The sequence below is a fragment of the Ptychodera flava genome, chromosome 1 (genome assembly GCF_041260155.1).
Source record: "Ptychodera flava strain L36383 chromosome 1, AS_Pfla_20210202, whole genome shotgun sequence".
Classification (NCBI taxonomy): domain Eukaryota; kingdom Metazoa; phylum Hemichordata; class Enteropneusta; family Ptychoderidae; genus Ptychodera; species Ptychodera flava.
In genome coordinates, this window is record NC_091928.1 from 29655037 (window position 1) to 29670482 (window position 15446).

Consider the following 15446-nt stretch of genomic DNA (forward strand, 5'->3'; position numbering starts at 1 on the left):
AGTTTTGGTAGGTATGAATTCAATGAAAAATGAATAACATTTTTAATGTCATCCCGTTGTTCCAATGTTAGTAATAATTTAACAAAATATAGAAAAATTTGTCACATTTCATCACACAAAGTCATGCATTTCTTAGTTTCTATGGAATCATACAAGGAAAGTTGGCATTGTGACCATTACAAACACAACTGGGACATGTGACAAATGTGACCTTTGGACCTAAGCACAGGTGGAACCTACGCCACTATACAATTTTAATAATCCTTTAGGAATTTGGTAGACATTTGAACAGTTTCTTAGTTTCTTCAAATTCCACAGTTGTATCTCATTTCTTGGATAATGGTAAGTAAACTCCCTATCTTGTTTGAAATAATCTAATTAACACACATGTACTATGTGTAATCTGTGATATATCTGAAGTTTCCACACCTTGCAAGGTTAAACAATGGCGTCAAAGCATAGCGGCAAGTCTCAACACGTTAAACTTCCTTCTGACTACCAATGCTTGGTTTTTCTAGTCTTGTTAATACTCCCATTGTTGCTTGAAGGCCCCAATAAATGTTAGAAACGTGTACATTCAATGGATAATAAACAATACTATACTACTAGCTATAATTGGTAATAAAGCAAATCAGATGAAAATACATTTGTTGTAATCTAATGCCATGGGCATGATGGCATCTTTGTAATTTGCTTTGTGATAATGGTAAATGTGCGACTGCAAACATGAAGATCTTTGTAAAGCAATTTCATTGCAACTCCTTCAGGATTTGATTTGACTAGTTTTGAACATAATTTTAGAAATCAAAGCCCACATTGGAGAACATTTAAAATAATTCTCTTGGATGGCGTGACAACTAATAGATCTTAAAACCTTCATAGTTGAAGTCGGTCAAACAAAGTTCATTGCATTCCATTAACCACAGTAATGCTGGCTGTTAAGTACTCATGACACAATAAGGCAAGCGAGAAAAATAAACAAACTGTTCCTGAGATTTTTTGTAAACTATTTATATATTTTTACTATAGACTAAATTGGGAGTAAATTGGGAGTCTAGATTTTACAAACTGTCAACAATAATAGAGGCATTACATATATACAGCCGGTTTTGGAAAACCAAGAAATTATAAGCATTTCCACCTGCTCTCAGAAGAAAATGTAGAAATGTGCACGACAAAAATGACCTAAAAGTAAAACAATTGCATGAGTATGGTCCTTATGTCCTCACAGTCGGGTCATACACTGAAAAAATTTAAGGCAAAATCCTCACTCAGGATTCTTCAAATATTGATGAAATATTGCAAGTATTGAGCGGCTCTTGCCATATAGCAACTTTTCTCAGCAAAAGTATTGTTAGATAGCATTTGAAGTTACAATATAGGTTCTTCGGTATAATTTCTGCAAAATATTCGGCGATTATAGCTTTCATATCATCATAGATAACAACATTCTATTTTAGCAAAGTCTTAAATTCACATTCTGAGTTCTTGATGTAGATAAACATTAATTTTTAATCCGGCCATGGTCAACCGTCAATAAGCCTTAGTTAGTCTATGTAATATGGCAATGGCAACAACTGTGCACATCAAGTTGATTGGTTGCCCATCATGCACTGCACAATTTTGTGACCATGTAATGACCTATGCGAGGGGATAGGCAACAAAGCTGTCATGTTTGCTTTTTGATGCTTGCTTAGTGCTAAATAAACAATGAACATGTCAAACATTTTATGAGGTGTATAGGTGTTGGTAATTTTCATATTTCTTGATATTTTGGTTTAGGCCTAATTGTTTTGACAAAAAGGCCAGAAATTCAGCATTGTTTTAGTTTTCACAACGATGGCCACGATTAATTAGGAAGTGCTCGCTCAGAGAATATCTGGATCAGGGTGATAAGTAAACACTCTTCGTCATAGCATCTCTAGTTTTTAAATTTATTATAAGGCGACCAACATTCCTCGCCGGCTGTTCAGTATAAACCATACACTTATTATTAATTTTTAGCTCCTCTGTCAGCTACGTAGAGCTATCAAACAGGTGGAGGTGGATGTGTGGCATCATCCATCCTCTGTCGTCTGTTGTCCAGCATCCGTAAACATTTTACATTCGAAGTTTCTTCTTCGGCCATCCCGATTTCTTTAATATTTGGTACACAGTTCCCTAGAGATAACCTCATTTAGATTTGTTGAAATTGTGATGAAATACGCAAATTTGTATTTTAAGGCAATTTTTGTCATTTTTGGTCAAAACATCTTTAAGGTAGAGACACACGTTTCTAGATACTCATTTCGAATCAACTTTTTATCATAAATGTCACGTTTGGGACCCTACTTATTATGTAATTTCTGTTAGCTCTATATGAACATTTTGAAAAATGTGTTTTTCACAAAATTTACTGTGTGTATGTTTGGGGGTTCTTTGTGCACGGGTTTATTTTATTTTATTAATTTTGAATGTGATATTTCAAATAAAGATTTCGACTCCAAACCATCTGACTGCTTTCTTTATTACCTACAAGTCCTTATTTCCTCTCCAACCTTTGTACATACCACTTTAAGTGTTCTGCAAACGTTGCCAACTTGCTAATCGGCTGTAAGCCTAGATCCTATTCGTCGTTTACGGCCTCAGTCCTCCGACCCCATTCCGTCTAGCCTCGAGGTCCACTTTTAGCTTTCTAGAATGTAAAACAGCTTGTTTGAAAGTGAATGGTCTCGAGGAGAGACAATGATGTCACTGTCGTCCCTTTGAAAGTCAATCAGTCAAAATGTTCCTCTCATGATTGGCCTATGATTAAATGGGTGTTGTCATTAATATTCATTACGCCATATTTTGGTACACGTTTTCTGGCTCTGTCAGACTTTATTAGATATCGAATCAAATGCATTATATTATCAGAGACGGGCACAATAATTTGTTTTCTTCACAAGATGCTTCGCTGAACCCTGCTGAATGAAAGAGTTCCTGATTATGTTGTGTAAGGTTATGAGCTTTAGGCCTATGCGCTACCAAAATGATTGAGAAGTGGATATGTTAGAGCACACCCTCACCCCAAAAAGGCACTTCAGATGTCAATGATAAAGGAACGAGTCAAGTGTTGAATTTGTGACCTGGAATGACACTGAAGTGTTGGAAATTATAACTGTCAACAAACGACAGTTCAAAGGTCTATCCTGAAAAGCTTTGTGGAAATGTGTCATAAGTTTCCCTCATTCAATATTTGCTTCATCATCGCCATTTTTTTCATTTTGTGAGTTATATTTATACATGTAAGGCTTATAGGCCTAATACTTGATCAGTTGAAGACTGATCAATTCATTAGAACCTAATTTTATGAGAATGACTTTCTGTCATATATTTTTGTTGGCATGTAGCCCTACTGTCATAAAAACTGATGGTAACAAATCTAAGCTTACATGTATACTCAGTAGGTAATCCAACCTACCAATTTTCCAACCCATCCCGAAACTTATAAGTTTTGCTTGAAATTCTACATAAAACTCACCATGAACCATATTAGTACAAAGATCTATCCTGGATTTCGTGGATATGCGTCAGAACTTTCCCCCATTCAATCTTTGCTTCATCATCTTATTTTTTTTTTGTGAGTTGTAATTTATACATTTAATCAGTTGAAAAGGATCAGTTCATTATATTTGTCGACATGTCCTTGGATTAAAACTGATGATAACAAAATCGATCCCAGTGGGTGATCCAACCTACCCATTTTCCAAACTACTTATCCTGAAACTTCATTCGTTTTACAGGTTTTAATTCTACATAAAACTTACCGTATTTGTGAGATTTATGCATTAAAAAGTGAGACTGTATATTTTAGTTTTCCGAGATATCCTGATATACATAAAGTCAGCTGAAAATAGAGGCAATAAACCGATGAATGAATTTTATCGAACATGTTAGGCTACCTCTCATAAGCGTCCTGTTGCATGTTTCCACAATTGAGATAAAAGCCGGGATCAAAGTGCCAGTAAAGTGTTGAATCTCAACTATTTTGGAACATTTTTGAATAGAAACATGCAATTACCACCATCAACGTTTTGTTATTTCATTCTCCAACAAGCGTATTCCAGTTCATTCCAATTATAAGCTTTATAAGCAATCAATCACACGTGGTGATGTCATCAAGGATCTTGGTGTTTATTTCTCCAAAAATCTAAGCTTTGTACATCACATCAATTGCACAATCAAAAGAGCACATCAATTGGTCGGTTTTATTAAACGGACTTGCTGCGACTTCACTAATACCACTGCCATCAAAAGTATTTACATTGCACTTGTTAGGAGTATCCTTGAGTATTGTTCAGTAGTGTGGTCTCCACACCAGAAGTCGTACATTGACAAAATTGAACGAGTTCAGAAGAAATTTATTAATTTCTTTGTTTTAAGGAGGGTGTGGAGTACAATGTTGATAATTATTTTACATTATGTTCTTATTTTAAACTTTCGCCTCTTTTTTATTCGTCGTCAAGTTTTAGATCTTTGTTTTATTCACAAGTGTGTCAATTTTATTACCGATTGTCCGGATATTAATAGCTCCTTCACTTCTTTGTGCCCCCAAGGCGTCTCAGGTCTTCTGACCTTTTCCGGATTCCAACTCACCGCGTTAACCTGTCTAATATTGTTTTTTCGTCTCGGGCAATGTCACTTTTAAATAGTGTCTATCGTTTTGATATTGATTTGTTTACCAGTCTTAGTACTTTTAAAACACAAGTGTCATCTGTTTTATTATCTCTTGCTGATAGTCATTTTACTGTCGAGAGTTTTTGATGTTTGTCAGTCTCTGTTGTTATTTGTTTAGTGCCTTTTTTAAAATTAGTTTCTGCATGTTGTAATTTGTCTTTCTCATGTTTTAATTTTTCTCTGTTTGCATCCAGTTATTGGGCTATGCCTGTTGGATGTCAGAATGAATAAATAAATAAATAACGTCATCGTTCGAAAGCGGTTTGGCAGATATGGATGCAAATTATCGGACAGGGCCTCACACTCTCAGCCTTCGATAGACTTTTTAGCCAGGCAACACGGGCGCTGCGAGCACCTCTGACTATGGGCCGGGTGGTCTATGCTGACTTCCTTCACCTCCAGTGGGGACAAATATGGCCATGGTACAATGCAATGCTTTACTATAAGCACAGTGTGTGAACTAAATCAGGATGCAAGTTTGATGGATCGTATATCAAAGCTATAAAAAACGATATCGGCCGACCATTCTCAGTACTCAGCTCATTGACAACGAAAGATGTCCATCAAATGTTATCGGGACCACAGGTACGCATGGGTGCAGCGTTGCTTCAAGTTGGATAGTCGATCGAAGGCCCTGGAACGAATTTGAGGCTGCGTCGAAGGCCGAACCTCGGGACTGACTGGTGTAAAGCATTACCGAGGTTCGGCCTTCGGCCTCACACTTTCGACCGACTATCCAAGCAACCGTGACGCTGTACGCACCTGTGATCGATATATGTTCACTTGACTACTAGAAACGCGTACATATGCACGCGTACTGTACATGACCAGTCAGCAAGAGTTAGAAAATATCTTTGTGAAAAATGCAAAGATATAATCGTCATTGGATAATAATACATTTTGTGTCAGAATTTTAAAACTTCAGTAGTCGTATGAAAGCCGACACGCGACGGTAGAATTACGTATGTATCCCCGCCCCACCACGGCCCAAGCTCCGCTGCCCCACTGAACACCTTACCTCAGCAGGTCACTGGGTCATAGTAAACTTGTGATGTTTGGCGCGCAGAATACGAAAACTTCCCGCTTGTCCGTCTGCAAATTTATACATTTCCGCGCGTAAACTCTGTTGAGAGTTCAATGACACCTATGGTTAACACGCCAGGGAAGCGCACACCGATGTACACGTAACAAGTCAAATTTTATACTTTTCGTCGTTAGGCGCAGGTAATTCTGCATTCAAACTGCGAAATAATAATAAACGTACAAATTTGTAATATACCGTAGAGGTTAAATCAATCAGGATGTGCCAATTCTAAGCCATTTATTTGTTTTTCTTCATCATCATAAAACCATAGGGTAAGCGACGGGGGCCGGGGGTCACGTATCAATAGCGTTCGAAAATGGTGTCAGGCAGTAAATGGAAGAGCGTCACTCACGCGCTCGACGGACAGAGTAAAAATACAGACAAGTGCAATTTCTGCCGAAATCGAAGAAATGAGCGCATGAAAATATACTTAATTTAATAACATACAAATAAGGGGTTACCGACTCCAATTTTGTTTTGCAAAAATCGCTTTAAACCATTTACCACCGGAACCTCCAACGGGGTGCCGACGCCTGAGGGAATAATAAACTTTCATCTCTCTCGCGAGACTGAAACGGGAGTTTAAAGAATCGCATTTTAGTCAAATTTCGGGATTTTTATCACACAATTTGTATATCACCATATTCCTGAAATCGTAGAGAACCATATCACAATGTTCCTGAAATCGTAGAGAACCTGGAGACCCAAAATCACGCCGTTCTTCGACCTATAGCGCGAGAACGGGGCAAAATAAGAAAGGAGATTACAATCGTGCACCGGGAAAAGATTTTACTATATAGGAGTAATTAATAAGTTGGGATTGTTGGAAGTTTTTGAATGTCAGAATGGTATTTACCGACATTCGCAGAAAAAGACTATTTTTCGGCCCAAATTTCGTCCGGAGCGGGAACAACTTTGAATGTCGACGGACTTTGTCGGTATCGACTCACATGCAAAATATTAACAGAAGTGGAGGTAGTTTTGGGGTTTTCGGTCATTATAAGTTAGGACAGGGAACACGTTTGAATGTCGGACTTTATCAGGTATGGACCAGACAGTTTACAATGCTACTGGTAAAAGACGTAACAGTTCTGAATGTCAGATTTCATTAAAATTAATACAAATGTAAGTAGATTGTCGCCCGGTCGACTGTCAAATTGTAAGACATTGCAATTTTTAAATATAAACGACACTGTAGGCCCCTAACCTGTAGTGATATACTGTGACGTAATATTTATAATGTTCAGAGTTTGAGAATACTGTGCGGACTTTACTGAGTTTGACCCACCGTCCGAACTGATGAGGTCCTTGCAGAAAAAAATTCACATCCTACGTGTCGTGTACCACGTTACCGTAGCATGACCCCAAGTTCAACAGTCTTATAGTGTAGTTTTGGTTGTCCATGACTTTATTTGCTTTCTTTTTTCGACCTCGCTAGCTTGGCAGCCATGACATGAACAATAGACAGTCGAGAAACGCGTCTGTCTATGATGTAACACACCGTAAAATAAGAGCATGCGCACTTCATTAAATTGAAAAATTGACATAATTGTTGACGTTGCAATGTACAATATTTATTTCATAACATCAGGCCACAGGCCCATAGTGAAAAAGAAATAAATCAGTTTTCGCTTACAGAGAGAGAGTCTGCTCTTTTCTTCATGGCAAAATAAATAAATGATGCTAAAATATTAAGTTGTGTTACATTACTTGTACTCAAGAGTGACGTAAAATTGTCAAATTAAGGGTTAATACAAAACCAGTGAGGCAACATTTCTTTTCGGAGGTCTTTATAAATTTGGCATATACAAAGAAAATGATATTCATCCTCACGCAGAGATTATTAGTTTTCAAACAGAGTTTACAATATCTTTCATTTACAGGAGTGTTTTCATGGCGTCCTTTCTCGATTTCAAGAACATGTGATGAACATCGGAATCTTGAAAGCGCAAATCTAAATTTAGAAATGTGTACACTGCTCAAATATTTCTCTGGTTCAAGTATTGTCTTAAAGGTGCAGTAACTACGTAACCTAGGAGACGATTCTACATCCTGGTGCCAGTTTTGCCCAGCACAATCTTTCAGTCTCTGGGTAAATTCAGATAAAAACAAGTTAATAGACCATGTTCCGAACCGCGCGAGACATTCCGAGATATCGCGAGAATATGTGGTTCGCAGTGGACGTGTTCTCGCAACACAGGACAAACTGCGTAAACAGGACAAGTCGCTAATTACGTTAAACACTGCATAAAATATATGAAGTTGCAATCTTTGCTCAGTTCTGCGCTTTTTCTAGTTCCATACAAAATTTGACCTGTATTACTAAGCTGGAAATCTGTGTCTACGGGCATGTATTAAAGTCTTGCGAGATCTCGCAATAAGCGGAACATCGTCTATTGAACCCACACCTTGATTTAGCCATACATGGCCAAATCCAAAGCGGTAAAGTAAGGTTTTGACATTATAGACCCAATTAATAGATTTTATCGCTCGTTCTTCAGATAACCTACTTAACATAATATAGCACCTGTATGGATATCTATGAGAATCCATCTGTAAAATTTTCAACCAATAAGTTACACACCTTTTAAAATACATGACATAGAGGGGAAAACGGCCACACTCACCAATTGCAGCAAGATCATTCGTTTTCCCCACTGACATTTAAAAGAAACTTACAAAACTGATAGTGAACTTGCTCAACCAGGGGAGAATAGTCGTAGCCCCATAGTTCACTACCATACAATAAGACCGGATAAGTATCAAAAAGTTTAAAAGAATCGTGCAGTGACAGTCAACCTAATTTTCTTAATACAGATTTCAATTGAAACATGGCTTTTCGACCTTGTGGAGCTTGATTTTTCTCGGTTGGACTCCAAGTAAGTCTGGAAGAGAAAATTAAACCCAAATATTTGTACTGTGGCACGACTTTAATCGGTCTTTTGTCCAAAAACCACTTTTCATAATTCTTAAGAGGACCTCCTCTACGGAAAACAATAATTTGGGTTTTATCTAAGTTGACACTTAGTCCCGAGTGTGAACAGAATAAATTTAACTGATTAATTTGTCTCTGAGTGTGAATTGGTAAATCAGATCCTTCTGCTATGTCATCAGCATACATCAAAATATTCAGGTACGGTTTTGCGCTTCTTCGTCAACATAAACACCTTCACAACCAATTTTACGAGTATATGACACAAGATCATTAATAAACAAGGAAAGAGAACAGGCTTAACATACATCCTTGCCGTGTTCCGATTGTACATTCAGAATAATCAGTACCGGCAGGAGTACTTACACAAGATTGCAAGTTTTTATACATTGATCTGAGAACAGAAAGAAAATTGCCGTGAATACCATAACTGATAAGTTTATCCCACAACAAAGTATGATGAACAGAGTCAAAGGCTTTTGAAAAATCTATGAAAATACAATAAAATCTACCCTTTCGTAATGTGTTGACGTTGCTTCTCTATCCTGACTAATCCATGCACAGTTAAGACAATCAAACATAACAGTACGCGTAGGACACAAAAATTGATAATATCGTAAGTATTTCCGAATACAATGTTGTATCGACATGTTCACCCATGTAAAGGTCATATGGCAGGGACGCAAATTTTGAAATAAAACATAAATCTCTTCAAAAATGTCTTTAACGTGAGTCTCCTACTTAAAATTCTCCTTCTTCAGACAGGTTCAATATTTGGGATATAGATCCCTAGGGATGACCCCTTTTCAGATTTGTTAAAATTGTACAGAAATATGCAAATTTGTATTAAAAGCAATTTTTGTAATTTTTGGTCAAAACATTTATTTCTCAAAATTCGTCTGATAGCTTTGATATGTGCTAGATATGTTCTAAGGGATGATCTTAATGTGATTTGTTCAAATCATGATGAAATCTTTAATTGTGAATTTTTGCAGCTATTTTTGCAATTTAATTGGTCAGGCAATCCTGAAATGAACTGTCAAAAATTTCCACCTTCTTCATCAACACACATGTCACAAATAGTTGATATTCTCTACATAGCGCAGTGAGGCTGAATCTGCTTTACTTTTGAGTATCTGAATGTTATTGGTGGTGATTAAAATGTTCTAACCCAGGTTGCATTTCTCAATGAGAGAATTTATGTCAGAATTTCCTAAAGACTACCAATAGATTTCTTTAAACTTTTTAAGTGCTGTCTGCTGCATTTGATAGTGTCATCTGTTACAACTAATTATTCTGGTAATGCATTAAGTTGGATTTAATCTTCTCTTTATGATTGTCTACACTGCAAGCAATACTAGCTGTGATTGTCAATACTATTTGCTATGCAGATTACTTTCATTTGTGCAATTTTTTCAATCAAGAAAATTACAACAATAAAATTAGAAATCTTGAATCACCAAACATCACGTAAAAACCAGGAGAATGGAGAAATAGCCACAGGACACTTAGGATGAAAGACTTACCCCTGTACATATCAACATAGAAAAAGAGACATTAGGCGGCAAGCATAACCCACAGCGCAAGCAAGAGACTCCTCAGAAGACGTCCTGGAGGTTGCAAAAAAGAACAGATGATGAACAAAGGCAAAAAACAACAAAGAGGACTTCGCTGACACAAAGTAACCCGTTTTTTCCAAACGCAGAAACTTTGAAGACGACAGATTCTCTGACACACGCTGTTCGGCATAGAAAGAAACAGATTTTGTTAGGGCCATGATATCATGTTTCAGAAATAGAAGGCCCTATTCAAGGGAAGGTTCTATATAAGATTGTTAATTCTACATTAATTATTGATTTTAGTCTGTCACAGGAGGAAATATAGGTTAGAAACAGCTTGTGATGAGATCAAAGTCGTCCAGTAGACATTATTTTAAAGTGTGATCCTCTTCTTTACTTTAACAGAGTTCAGGTGTACAAACAGCAACGGGAATTAACCACCATTCACAATGAAGAACACATTCAATAATCTGATTGGAAAGTGCAGAGCCATCAATTGTCATTTCAGTTACGATTATTGATTCACCAAATTCTCACTTATAGTCAATGCCTGCTTCAGTCAGTGGGCAGAATATTATGTGACATACAGATCTCAAGTTTCTGATATCAACTTCATATATGATTCATGGAAATGATAACTGTTGCAACTGATGGAAGGACTTTCCGCAGTGTTGGTTGTATCAACATCATGGAAACCAAGTTCAAAAGGTTCAACAACTTGGGAGCTAATCACTGATTTCTGTGAAAATACATTCGCGAAGCAGCCTATGAACCTTCTCAACTTTATTGCACTGTCCTTGATGATGAAGTGAGTGAGGAGCTGAGAGAAAATGCTACCAAGTATGGTGTTACTTTGATTTCGGCAACTAGACCAGAATGGTCTTACCGTGTTGAAGATCCCCCTGCATTCAACTGGCTTCTCAATCATCAAAACTATTATCCAGGACTAGGGAAGTTAGACAATGTTGGTCATGTTGTGGGATTGCATGGAAAGACAAGCATCGCTGCATCCGCAATACATGAAAGTCTCTTCCCTCAAGCAAAACTTCATCTTTTGGATTTAAACCTGGAGCAGTATTTGTTGCTGATGCCTGGAATAAAGATGAGTTAGGTCTTACAGCATTTCACAGAATCCTTGTCCAAGATTTCTGTGCAAGGAAAGCCAAGGCAGGAGAATCTTTGAAAGCCTACTCTACTGTACTTGAAGTCAAAGTCAGTGATGATCAGAAGACAGATGCTGAGAGCTGTTGTGTTACCTTGATTCCAGCACAATATCAGAATGGGCTGATCCAAAAGACAAACTCCCAGCGTTGAAGTGGTTGCAATATCATGAAATTCACTACCCTGAGCTGAGAGAACTAGAAAATATCCAGTATGTTGTTGGATATGCGCCAAAGACAGGACATGCAGCAATACGCATTCATAAAACATTGTTCCCAACATCAAAACTGGTACTCATCAATCATGTTCATCCTCATAGTAACTGCCTGCAAGCAGAGGAATATGGTTTGTCAGACTTGAAGATGAGATGTTGCGAATGGCAAGTGCAGCTGACCTGATATTTTCAATTGGCCCAAAGATCCATCAGTATTTCAAGAATCATTACAGGGTAGAGGTTGCGGGTAAAGACTTGTCAGAAATTCCACATGAAGAAATTCTGCCAATGCCAAATACTGATTTTCGGACTAAAAAGCCCAGTAAGCTCACGGATCTCACACAACACAATGTACTGACATACGGCCAGATAGATAGACACGAAGATATCATAAAGTGCAAGTCAATAGCAACTGCTATTAGTACAGCGGCTAAGGATATTAAAACATGCAATGTAACCTTCCTGAATGGAGGATACAGGTTGGACATCAACATGTTTTGAAGCCTGGTAAGGACCTCTTTGCTGACAAGAAAAAAACAAGTCAGGTACTGCCAACATTGTGTACAGGGTGCTCAGCTAAATCATTATTGAAATCACTGCAACAAGCCCATCTTTGTATACCTACACAATTTTACAGGAATTATAGTTTTCATGGTTTAGAGGCAATGGTATTTGGGCTACCAACCTTCCTTCACGACAACTCAGACGTAGCATATTTCATCAAAAAATACTTTGCCATTTATGGAGATACATGGATTGTGGAGAACCCTGAGAAGAACCTAGCAAAGAAAATTCTTCAACATCTAGCAAACACACCATTGGCATTTCAGAAAGCAAAGGCACTGAAAGAGCAAATGTGTACAAGTGATGTTATATCAGCAAGTTATGCTACATTCGCATCTCTCTTAAAAAGTGAGAAACGAACCGAAGATGTAACCAAAGACATGGCACGATTGAAAAAAGATGAGAAGGTATATTATGAAATGTTACTGTTATAATTTTTCAGCATATTTTGCCTTTATTCAGCAAAGGAATATACTTGTGATATCACCAGGAGTAAAAGACGTGTGGTAACACTGTCATTACATCATGAGTATTTTCCAAATTGAACAAAGAAAGAGACCACGTCTGATTACACGAGCCTTCACAGAAAAAATGCAATTGTTGGGGTCTCTGCAAACTCTGCACCTGAGACTGCACAACTGAAAGCAAGGTGTTTGAATATCCATTCTCAGTTGTTGGAACCATCACAGTATTTAAGTTTATTGTCAACATATTGAGGTAGAGATAGGGCTCCTGAAGTGAATAATAATACTCCTCATTAATATGCAACTCCTTTGGCTTGATCAAACTTGCCGAAATCGAGAAAAAAATCTGGGGCCATCGAGTAAATTTTTGTACTAGAGATCAAAATTACCCAATAATTACTGATTTTTGAAATTCAAATGATTATCTTGCTTGGGTTATTTCTTTTTTGGCAAATAAAATTCCCGATTTTCACAAAACGTAAAATGTTTATTTACTCCATAAAGCTTCACACTGAGACCCCACAAATGGCAGGCCGAAAGAATATTGTAAATGTCGGAGAGTCGGGAAATCTTTCCCTAATGTGCATTCTACCTTAACTTAATTTGTGGGTTAATTGAGAATGCTGCTTTTCAGCTTGTGGCTGGTATTTCTATCTTTGAGTTCGCTGTTGTTTTGAACCAACACTGTGCCTTTAGTCATGGTTGGAGTTAGAGCTTGCAGAGATCCTTACTTAATTTATAGCACATTGAGGCAAGAATTTGTTATTTTTTGCCAAACAAGTGTAATATCTGTCCTCAATTCCGAGTCTAAACTTTAAAAAGTATACATTATGGAATAATGCCAATATGCAGCGGGCAAGTTCTCTTTCATTTTCAATCGTTGGTTGCTTGAGTGAGTGAGATGAGCATTAAACATGTTATTTACATACATAAGCTTGGTAAATGTCAGACAAATGGCTTGGCCTAACATTATAATGATCTCTAGCAAAGTTCTACACATTATTTCAAAGATAGGAATTAAAGCAAAGAAATATACCCAAGACAAAATAATATAGTTACACTAAAATGAAGTAAAATCTCCAGACTATTTATACTGAATGGAAGCTGACAAAATGTAATAACATACAATAAGTGGATGATGGCGACAGATGGCGACCCTACACAGTATGTCTGTTTGGGTAAAATGTAAAACAACTATTTCACAATCTTGTCAGTGTTTACCCTCATCCAAGGTGGCCAAGAACAATGGCATGATAGCTATTAAATTTATCCTCTTCAAATCTCCGATCATTGTAATTCAGGGTCCATGTCCACCGGTACTTCTGTAGCTAACATTTCTGTTTTACTTTTCTACATTTCTGTAACATAATAGACTCTGTCGAAATACAAATAGAACTGGATCGCACTGTTTATCCACATCATTGTACAGAAGTAGACGAACATGTGAATGCATCATCCGCACAACCACGAATGAGACAGAATGGGGATGAAACTAACAACAGGGAGGCTACATCGCAATTCTTTCATGAGGCAATGAAGCGTAGAGTACAAGAAGTAAGAAGTAATGGTGATGGAGATTGCTCTCAAGAAATGAAGAAGATCTGCAAGGATAAACTTGGTGATGTGAATCTGTCCAGTTTTACATCAAAGTCTTTGGCAATCTTGTTGAAGCTTTTAACTCTTTACAATCTCTACAGGTTAAAGCAGACTTGTAGATCAGGAGGTCTAGCAAAAGCGTTTGAACCACTATTGATAACGGAGGAGATGAGAAGGCTGCTGCTGAAGTTGGAATAACTTTGCGACTAAGAGCGACATATGACCAAGAAAGGTTCAAAGAAGTTGAGCTTTTCTTCATCAATCGTAAGTTTTTATAAAGTCTGTTCAACAATAATAGAATGATAACACTGCCAGGGGATTTTGTTTTGATGTTAAATGAACGTAGACACCCAAATTTTGAAATGTGATTTCAATGTTGATATGAGCTGATCGCATTAATGATCAGCTGGATAATGGGCACTGATTAAAGCAAACGAGTCTATAGAATGAATTCCAAGATGAATTAATCATATATCGGAACCAGTTTCTTCCTTCTACTAAAGCATTTTGATACATTAAAAATAATCGAAGCATTTGATTCAAGAAATCAAACACCTAAGAAAGTTTAAACTAACAGATATAAATATTTTGCCTCACAATCTATACTTATGTTGAAGAAGTGGGTAACTTATTTGCTGTGTATTTGATGCATAAATAACATAATTGATTGGGAAAAAACTCCCTTAGTTTCAATGTTGTTGTAAAACCAGTGGATACAAGTCTTACATTGTCCAATTAAACCCTTGCAATGCGTTTTTTTCCGAAGGAGATGGTGGCGGAATTCAGCCCATGATTATCAATGACGATGCCCTGACAGAATCAGAAGAAACTGAGGAAGCCCAGAATAGTTCAGACGTGAGTAAAATATTGTTGCAATATGTGACTGGTAGAATGGAAGAATGTTATGCTGGCTGCTGGGTGTTGCATTTAAGGGCACAGTAAATTTCGTTGAAAGTTGGAAATTTACTAGTGCTTTTGTAGACATTATGGCATAAGCGCATTGACCAATTGATGTCCACATTTGTAGGCCAAATATGTGTAAACAACAAGGGTGGATGTTTCATCTACATTTGTCAGTTTACAAGGCAATGATCAAAAGTGAGTGATTATAGCTCTTTCAATTGAGATATTCTGTAAGATTGTATTTATATGCATTTACTTGTAAGTGATGACA

The 15446-nt window shown here is 37.2% G+C and overlaps 1 long non-coding RNA gene across 1 annotated transcript; it reads left to right on the top strand.

The window, feature by feature from the left end:
• Window positions 1-221: 221 nt before the first annotated feature.
• On the top strand, window positions 222-15168 carry LOC139134854 (uncharacterized). The gene is made up of 3 exons (XR_011552891.1): window positions 222-342; window positions 14049-14536; window positions 15039-15168. It is a non-coding gene; the product is annotated as an uncharacterized lncRNA (long non-coding RNA).
• Window positions 15169-15446: the final 278 nt, after the last annotated feature.